The sequence below is a fragment of the Littorina saxatilis genome, linkage group LG16 (assembly GCF_037325665.1).
Source record: "Littorina saxatilis isolate snail1 linkage group LG16, US_GU_Lsax_2.0, whole genome shotgun sequence".
Lineage (NCBI taxonomy): Eukaryota > Metazoa > Mollusca > Gastropoda > Littorinimorpha > Littorinidae > Littorina > Littorina saxatilis.
In genome coordinates, this window is record NC_090260.1 from 44,527,347 (window position 1) to 44,537,873 (window position 10,527).

The 10,527-nt window shown below is 41.1% G+C and overlaps 1 long non-coding RNA gene across 1 annotated transcript; it reads left to right on the forward strand.

Moving 5' to 3' along the window:
• Window positions 1-10,244, forward strand: LOC138951106 (uncharacterized). Its single transcript, XR_011450987.1, has 5 exons — window positions 1-649; window positions 3,692-3,760; window positions 4,849-4,943; window positions 7,198-7,368; window positions 8,986-10,244. It is a non-coding gene; the product is annotated as an uncharacterized lncRNA (long non-coding RNA).
• The last annotated feature ends 283 nt before the right edge of the window (window positions 10,245-10,527 follow it).

The following is a 10,527-nucleotide window of genomic DNA, read 5'->3' on the forward strand; positions in this document are numbered from 1 at the left end:
ACCCATTGCACACCGGTTGGACCGTATATAAGGTAACGTCAAATTATGCTTGTGCAACGTATGTGGGAGTATCACTTATACCCTCAGGATATCTCTTATCCTGTTGCGTAGCGTTACAAGCAGAGAACAGTATACCGAAATGGGAAGGGGAAAAAATGGATCGGGAATTTACAGGACGTCCGCTGTGCTCTCAATCTTCAGTAGTTATAAGTCCCTCTTAGTTTATCCGAGTTGAGTCTGTCTAGATAATGCCATTTTCTCCACCCCTTCTTTTGTACTTTTTTAATTTTTTTTGTTGACTGTGCTTGAAATGAAAGTTATTCGTTAGATCGTTTCTACTTTTTTGTCACTTGAAACATGGCGGCCATCGGATGAAGTCACGAGTGGGGCGGTTTCGCCCTGCGAAAAGAAGCTTCGTGCCGGTTGTAAATCGGACTATAAGTAGGGTCGGCAGGCCCAAAACACGCAAAATAAACCTAGATTCCTCTTCTGGTTCCTCGCGTTGCGAGTCGTCATGGGTTCGCTCCTCAGCCGATTCAACCCAGCAAGGACTCCAAGTAGGTCAAGGAGACGGCGACTGGGCAAAATCCCAAAGTAGACTAGATCATTAGAGGAAAGGACGTTATACCCATTCCGTAAAACTCCAAAGGTATGTAAATGACTTAGGACATAAATCGGAGGGTTAGATTGCAGTTGATTCGGAGCAATGAATTTACAACGCTAAAGTTCAAAACTTCTACACCATGACCATACAAATTACTTTTTTTTTCATTCAATTTCAAACTCAAAGATTCCATTTTGTTCTGTCTGTGTTTGAACTGCATTTCGACTCTCAGCATCATGATATTGATAATGACGCAGAGCAATCAACACCTACTGAGCTAAGTTCCTTTTTATGTCTGTTGGCTAGTACAACAGTACAACTTGAACTACAAGTACAAGGGCCATGAGGTTGACATAATTTGGGGTTGGTTAATTTTGTTTGTTTGTGATGTTGCCACATAAGGCTTTAGCAGTTTTTAGTCCCATGACTCATTGAATGTTTTAAAGATCTACATATTTATGTATTACTAGAGGAATACCCGGCTTCGCCGGGGTGAATCGCGAGACAGAGACAGACAGCGTGGCGATTCATCACAATCACCTCTGCAAGCGAAGTCCTGTCAAACGGGATTGAGAATTTTAGAGCTTATTTCTTAGCCCTATATTATCTGTTGTGGCTTCTCAAATGCCAGAACATACAGACAGACAAAAGCCGCTAGACCCCATCACAAACAGAACTCTACAATCAACAGGTTTTTTCCCCCACACACACAAACACACACACAGAGAAGCCGTATATATAATATGCATATCTGTATCTATAAATATATAGAGATAGGTGAGAGTGTATTTTTCGCGTGGCTATAAATTGATTCGACCTTTTCACTTTGACAGTAAGAACAACTTACGGGTGCAAGGGAAGCGTTCTGGACAGCGCAGTGACATTCTAAAAATAGTCACTCTCAGAAACGGGAATTTGGGGTGAGACAGACAGCGTGGCGGTTCACCACAATCACCTTTGAAAGGCGAAGTCCTGTCAAACGGGATTGAGAATTTGAGAGCTTATTTCTTAGCCCTATATTATCTACTGTGGCTTCTCACATGCCAGAACATACAGACAGACAAAAGCCGCTAGACCCCATCACAAACAGAACTCTATAATACATAGGTTTTTGCCTACACACACACACAAACACACACACACACAGAGAAGCCGTATATATATTTATGCATATCTGTATCTATAAATATATAGAGATAGGTGAGAGTGTATTTTTCGCGTGGCTATAAATTGATTCGACCTTTTCACTTTGACAGTAAGAACAACTTACGGGTGCAAGGGAAGCGTTCTGGACAGCGCAGTGACATTCTAAAAATAAATAGTAACTTACAACTGAACGGGAAAGCCACACGAAGGAAGGGAGATAAACGCCAAACACTGGAGAAGATAAGGAAGAGTTACTTATAATGGTGAAATGAACACAAAAACGAACATGAGTTTAGCGCTGCGCGCTGAGAGCACGTGTTGAAATATCTCATCGATGATATTGTGTCCGGGGTGTAGCTGAATACGGTGTCCAAATTTGAAAAAGAACCACCGAGAACTTTGGCGTTGTGATGTGGTGTAGCGGCTATGGTGTGTCGGTATGGGGGCCCGGGTAAGCTGAGGTGGAACCAAAATAGCTGAGGTGGAACCAAAATCGGTTCCGCGCTGCGCGCTGAGAGCACGTGTTGAAATATCTCATCGACCAGGTTGTGTCCAGGGTGTACCTGAATATGATCACCAAATTTGAAACAGATCCATCGAGAACCTTGGCCGCGCATCGCGCACAGACACACAGACACACAGACACACAGACACTAGTCGTATATATATATAGATATGTCTACACACCAATGTCTCATGCACTGAGGAATTTCTGTTATGATGATGTATTGGTAACAATTCTTATTCTGCAGATTGCTCCAATTGTAATACTCACTAATACTGGTATGATCATAATGACATGTAGTACTCACTACTGCTGACTCAATCAGTCAATGAAATTAAGCCATGAAACTACAGTGTTGCAACTGGATTTGTTACACATATTTGTTATGCGGTGTCTGCATGAGGAGAGGTACAACCTCTGTCCCCTCTGTTAAAATAGCAAAATCTAGATCGGCACTTTTCAGGGTGAGTACGGGTAAGGTCATCAAATCTAGTTTTTAGGCCACATGTTTGCCAAGATCTGCAGTCTTGGTTGGAGCAAAACAACGTTTGATTTGGAACAAAAAGGACTGGGTGGTCGGGTGGTAACGCACTTGCGCTCAGAAGCGAGAGGTTGCGATTTCGACCCTGGGTCAGGGCGTTAGCAATTTTCTCCCCCCTTTCCTAACCTAGGTGGTGGGTTCAAGTGCTAGTCTTTCGGATGAGAAGAAAAACCGAGGTCCCTTCGTGTACACTACATTGGGGTGTGCACGTTAAAGATCCCACGATTGACAAAAGGGTCTTTCCTGGCAAAATTGTATTAAGGCAAAGATAAAAATGACCAACCAAAATACCCGTGTGACTTGGAATAATAGGCCGTAAAAAGTAGGATATGCGCCGAAATGGCTGCGATCTGCTGGTCGATGTGAATGCGTGATGTATTGTGTAAAAAAAATTCCATCTCACACGGCATAAATAAATCCCTGCGCCTTGAGTCCGAGTCTGGAGATACGCGCGCGATATAAGACTTCATATAACATCCTGACTGCTTGCTGTGCAGAGGAAGTGTTCTTTTTAAGAAATGCATTCAAATAAAACAAATGGAGAAATGCCCACTGAACAGAAACAGCCAGGCTCCTAATGTGTGGTATGAATCCAAGTTGAGAGAGATCAGCTGAGCTAGGATTTTACATGGAACAAGATCATCCCTCCACTTGCATACATACCAGAAATGAACATACAGTGTGCTTGATGTGGTGATCAAGTGACATTTTGCTATGAATTTGTTTAAGCAACTAGTAGCTTCTTCAGCGTTAATTCATTAAACAATTACTCTTATTAGAACACATTGCTAAGTTAAGTTATGCGTGTGTTTGTTATTGCAATGTAAGACCTCATGACATAGATATAACAAAATAACACATGATGAGATTCTAAAAATGTTTTGTTTACTTGCAGGTCTCAGTTATTACCAAGCCCTGCCTCATTCTTCCCGCAACAGTGACATGGTGCTGTTATAGAACACAAGTAAGGCTTTTGATCATTTCCAAAATACACTAGCAATAGATTGTGAGTGCAACTGGTAATGAGAATATTTTACCACAAAAGGCTAAAGTACAAATAACAGATTTATGATGTTGGAAAAAGAAGTCCGCCAGAGCAAGTGATTAGTGTACCAGTTAGCTAGGGTGGATATATTATATAATTACAATTTACAGTCAGCATAAAATGTTGAGGCCAGTCTTGAATTGTTCTCGCCCTGTGAATTCACCGGCAAATCAGATGGCATGAAGAAATCAATGGTATATTATGCTCTGCATTGAATGAACCATATCCAGTCATTCTGAGTGACACACCTCTTTAAAAAAAAACATGCCAGTAATTAAATCCAGGCTACATGGGGATGGAAAATGACCCTGGCAATTTCAACCTCTGCTTGTGCCTTTGTGTAGCAGGATTGGATATGGATCTTCAAAAGCCTTAGTTCATTTGTTTGTATCATGTATGACGTTATAAGTTAATACTATTAGTCAATTTCAGATAGAGTTATTTTCAGAGCTTTCTAACCTCAAACCCTGTCTGCCCCGTGGATTCTAGTTTGTAATTTAAAGGGTATTTTGATTTTGACTCAGTTTCTTTCTTGCAAGTTCATTCTTTTCTCATTCTAGGTACTAAACCACTACTGATGACTGCCTGCATCAGGGTTATAATTTATGAAGAAGTCAAAATGCACATATATAACAGTTTACAATTTAAAGGCACACTTGCCTTGTCACTATAGTGTGGGTCACTGTCTCAGATATTATATGGCTATGCTTTAACATGGAATCCCTCATCTTGGCCACATACTAAAAAATAAAATATATATTCAGTGACTGCTTGCTGTGGTGAGTTAACTCAAAATATGGGATATTTTCACAAACATTCAAGCTGATCTATGTTGGTATGCGTCCAAGTAGAGGGATGATCTTATCCCAAGTAAAAGCCTGACAAGATCTGAGACTGTGATTGTGAAGCAAAATGTTTTTACATAGTAAAGTAAGCCTTTAACGAGAAAGTATGTCTATTGCACTGGGTGTTTTATTATTATTATAGTATATATATTTTTCTTCCAGGTAGTCTCTCTTTAAACTGACTTTCTACACCATGGTGTCTCTGGCAGTGTTATAGTGGCAGAAGACAGTTGGAACTGGATATCCTCATTTAGATGGTAGGCATGTTTTCGGCTTTTGTGTTGCTTTGGTGTATGTGTGTATGGTGTGTGTGTGTGTCTGTGTTAAGGCCATGTCAGATGCACAACACAAAACAGTGTTTCCTTTCAAAACAAACACAAAACAGCGTGTTTCCCATGTGACATCCCCCAAAACGCGTTTCAGAAAACACTGTTTCGTGTTTTTGCATCGTGTTTTGGGTTTTAGAGCATGCTCTAAAATCTAAAAACACGTTTTGGTAGTCAGCCAATGAACGCGGACGATCAACTCAAGTGACTCGGTTTCCGGCACCACGGAGATAGAAAAAAATGGCAGACTCAGATGTGGTACCGATTCAGGGTAGTATCGGACCCATGAATCCTAACTAGAGTCTATGGATCCTGTCACGATTGAAGAGAGGCAATAATATCAGTGGGCGCTGCCAGCCGTGTTGTTTACAAACCCAAACACAGCGCGGTAGCTGAACGGGTCAAGCTGACACTGACCGTATCAGTGGACACTGACCGTATCAGTGGACACTGACCGTATCAGTGGGCACTGCCAGCCGTGTTGTTTACAAACTCAAACACAGGGCGATAGCTGGACGGGTCAAGCTGACACTGACCGATATTTCTGTGAAAACACGCACCGCGCTTCATCTGTGTGTTTCGCAAGTGACATCCCCTCTTTAAAAACATGTGTTTCCCCGACGTTTTGAGATGGTGTTTTTGTCGAAAACAGGGTTTTGTGTTGTGCGTCTGTCTCCGCCTTTAGACACATACCAGAAATAAACACACTGTTTGCATGCTGTGGTGAAGTGACATTTTGTGATTTGTTTTTTTAATGAACTAGTACAGGTAGCTTTTACAGCATTTATTCATAACACAATCGCACTTTTTGGGGTATGTGAACAAGTTAAGAGATCAGGGTTCGACACTAGCGGGGGCGGGGGGCGGAACGCCCCAGAGTTTTGTGTTCCGCCCCAAACATTGCCGAAGCTTGGGGCCCACTCCGCCCCAGGATAAATTCCAACAATGACAAACCGAAAATTCTAATGCCAGCAGAGCCAATCACTAAAAATCGCCAGTCAAAGTCGTCACTGAAATTTGCGTTACGATCAATGCCGCAGTCAAGAAAAAAACACATTCAAATCGTCGAAGGACAATGTCGTAAGGGAAATAACTCCCAGATTGCGCTCTTTAGCGTGAGAGATAAGTATCGCCTTCAAATGCCAAACGCAAAATGTGGCGACACATCCCTGGTGTAAAAAGACATGGTCAAATGAAGATGAAGAACAGGGTGGAGAGAAACGAAAAAAGGAGACCGATGCAGCCAAAAGCGCGAAGCGCTGTCGTAATTTCAATGTCAAATGGTTGAAAGAATTTCCCTGGCTTCAGTACGATGAAGAAAAACAGACAATGCATTGCCGCACGTGAATACTGAGAGTGGGCCCCAGATTTTTTTTTTTCGCCCCAGCAATTTCCATCTCTGGGGCCAGTGTGGCCCCAGGCCAAATAAGTTAGTGTCGACCCCTGGAGATCATGTCTTATCCCATTTTAAAGCCCTACCAGATCTGAGACGGTGAGCCAAATTGTTTTCATGAGAAGGAATGTGCCTTTTAGTGAAATCTATGTACTTTACAAAACATATTTTAAGAAATGAAATGTGTTACAAGTAACAGCCATAGGAGTGATAGCCTGTAGGTGGAATAATTATCTTCAATTGCCTATAAATGATTATCTGGTTAAGAATGACCTCTTCAAGAAAATTAATGCAAAGCATTTTGATGTTTGTGACGATTAGTTACTCTTTATCACGTTTGGTCGCTGATTTTGCTGTCAGTGTCAGTGTTGGGCAGGTGTGCGTCCATGATGTCATTGCTATTGAAAACTAATCTGTACTGTAAAGTAAATGTACCCATACATGGCAGTTGTCTGGTCAAACCGGGGGCCAGCCATGACTGGGACTGATGTATCCTCAGGCACTCGACACCAGGTGGGCGGGGCCAGTGGTTGGGGTGTGATTCCCTGCCTTACACCACCACAAAGTGTTGTATCAGTAGACAAGACTGAGCAGAACTTCTGCCCCTCCCCCCCCCCACCCCCCTCACCAATTGACCACTCAGTGCCATGTGCCTGTGGCTGTATCATAAACACTTTGTGACAATAGTTGTTACCTCCTTAGAACATATCTTGTGATGCTCCTCGGTGTTTGATGTATGCTAACTGGTGTACTTATGACATAGTGTTCATATGAAAGTTTTATGTGTTGCAGCTCATCCAGATCACAGGTACACAAAGGAGCTGGTTCCAGTGAAAACATAGGCACATGGAACTGCTTATGGACTACTTTAGAAAGTGTGCGGTTACAACCAAGACTCTCCAGTTAGGAAGGTCTGCGGAAGGGTGCTTGTTCTGTTTCCTCGGACAGGCTTTTCAAGACTAGGTAGGTTAAACCACATGATTGGGCTTTAATTATGAATGCACTTCAAAGTTCACTTATTTCATTATCTGGTACAAGTTCTCTTGCATGTGGGTGTAAGGCTGAAGAAGAACCTCTGACAAGTCAATTTTCAAGCAACTGAGCATGAACCCAGGTAAAAAAAAACCACAGAGCTCTCGTTCTCTCTCTTTCTATTGGTCTGTTATTCATAGAATGACACTAACAGTGACACAAGTAAAAAATCTGTATCATTGTTTTGACCTCTAGAAATTTGGTAGAGAATAAGATGACTAATAGTATTATTTTGAGTATTTTATGGTCATTACTGTAGACTCCCCCCCCCCCCCACACACACACACACCACCCCACCCCTGCCCCTTTTAAGACACCCCAATCTAAGACTCCTTCCTATTAATGACCCTGTTTACGCAGACTTCTTGTTCATAACATCTGTAAATTCACTCCCATTTTAAGACTTGCTCCTTTTTAAGACCTGATTTTGCTTATTTTGGATTTCGAAAAAGAGAACAACAAATCCCCACTCTCTAGCCAGGCACATGATTTTTGTATGAACCAAGTTGAGGGATGGCATTTGTATAGGCCTGACCAGATCTGAGATGTTGAATCTATTGCTTACAAAGAAAGCATTGTGTCATTAAAGGCACACTACTTCTCTTCACCGTCTCAGTTCAGGCCAGGCTTTAACATAGGATAAGCTCATCCCTCAACTTGGTCACATATGAACAATCAACACACTGACTTCTTGCTGTAGTGATCGAGTCAGATTTGCCAAGGCGTGTACATGGAATAAGATCATAATTCTAAATGCTGAAGTAACATTCTGTTTCCTATGAAGCTAGGCTTGATTTTGGTATGAATCCAAGTTAAGGGATAGCATGTGTAAAAGCAGAATTGTTTACAGAGGCAGCTTTGTGTTATTAAAGGCATCTCAGATCACCTGCCAGGCTTTTTTTTAATTTTTTTACATGGGGTAAGACTATCCCTCCACTCCGGCACATACCAGCAATAAACACAGTGGTTACTTGTGATGAAATAGTGGCAAGACAGATTATTTAAGCATCACATAACCTTCCTAAGTGAAGTCAAGTCGTGTGTGTGTGTGTGAGCATAGAATGTTGAGGACAGCCTTGAAATTTTCTGACTGTGTGAATTCAACAGAACTGCTGTAAATCTGGCGCAGTATAGTTTTTATTGTATGAAACTTCATTTCCAGTCAGGTGCTATGAAGAAATCATATCAGGTTATGCTTTGCAGTGAACCACCACCAGTATTTATTTATTTATTAAGGAGATTTCTATAGCGCATAACTAAAAGCACTATTTCTGAGTAACACGTCATCTTAATTAAAGCATGCCAGTATCGCCAGGCTCCTTTTGGGTGGTAAATGTGGATCTTCAAAAGCCTAAGTTAAAAAAACAAGATGTAAAAGTACATTTTGAATAGTAGGTTTTTTTCAGAGGGCAGATATCACAAGATATGATCGTTCAACTGCATGTATGCCTCATTACTAAAACAAAAATTAAGTGGTATTTTACTCGTCTTTCTGGTAAAACATATACACCATCAATATATTATAATAATGATCTTGCTTGTTTACAGATGGACAACAGCTGCTGCCAGGACTAGGTTACGCATAAAGAAAACAGTCAACACTTGGCTGGTGCTGGAGCTTCTTTGATGTCTATATCAACAACAAAAAGACAGACAGATACCAGCTCATTCAAGACTATATCCCCATTTTACTCACACAGAACAGAGAGCCATCTTCCGCCTTCGCACAGAACACTGCTGTCTGAAGGTACACCTCAAAAGGATAGGTTTTGCACCTACAGCGGACTGTGGCTAGGGTAGGAAGAACAGACTCTGCAACACGTTCTGAGAGGGTTGCCTTTCCTTGCCGCCCCTGTGCAACAAGACTTGGCCAGAGAGCACACATCCAAATGCAAACACTGAAGAGGAAGAAGAAGAAGGTGCCCACACAGAAGGGCATGAATCTACTTTAAGGGCAGAAAGGTTTACAGCAGTTTATAGACTTGTAGCAGATAACATGATTGTTGAGACAAAATTACCTTAAAGGGAGAAAATGAACAAGCTAAATAGGCTGTACAGTACTTCACATGAACAATTTATAAGGTTCCCTGTAATGTATTAAGTATCAAGAACATTTACAGATCACAAGACATTGTGTTTTCTTTTGTTTGCAATACAAATTTTTCACAATAAAAAGATATGCACTTGGCAAGATCCTTAAAATGTAAAACTAGTACGTGTGACAATTTTGAATTGTTCAGAGAGGGTTTTGCTTCAGTGGTAAATGTTTTAGCTTTGTTATAAGATTCCGTTACTGAAGCATACTTTAAAACCTTGACCTTCCAAGTCTTGAACAACATACCCTAACTGTGTTAGCACCCTGGGCTGCGATCATTGTGTTGAGCTACTTAACAGAGGACTCCTTGGTTTTATTACATATACTTTGGTTAACTTTAATTATTTGATAAATAATTCTAATACAGGACAACTCCCCCATCAAATGTAGAAATGTCGTCTGCATTTTTATTTTGTATACTGCATATTTTAAAAGGCTATTTTTGTGCACAAAACATGCATCTGCAGGGAGGTTTAGAGGGTGAAGTTAGGATCTATTATGGGGCATGCAGCACCACACCCATTTTGTGTGTGTGTATTTTGTGTTGACACATAAGACACTGTCATTCCAGCAGAAACCTGTGATGATGCACATTTTATTGCAGTAACCAGCTGAAATTGTATGTACGTTGTTATGAAATTGACAAATGATCCCTGCTTTGCAATCCTGGGTTAATGATATTGCCAAAATTAAAACGTGGAGGAAAAAGTGAGTGTAAACCTATTCTTGTGGTGGTGGTGGTGGTGGTGGTGGTGTGTGTGTCTGGTTAGTGTGTGTGTGTGTGTGTGTTTGAGTGTGTGTTAAACAAACAACAACGACAAACAACACCAAACCTAAATCAAACAAGCACAACAAAAACAAATGACACAAAAACTGACAAAAATCAGAATATCAACTGAGGAGAAAAAAACAGTGGCTGAATGCAATACTTATAACTTAAAAAGTAAAAGTGTGCGTGTGATGTGTGCGTATGTTTGAGTGTTTTAAACTAAAAC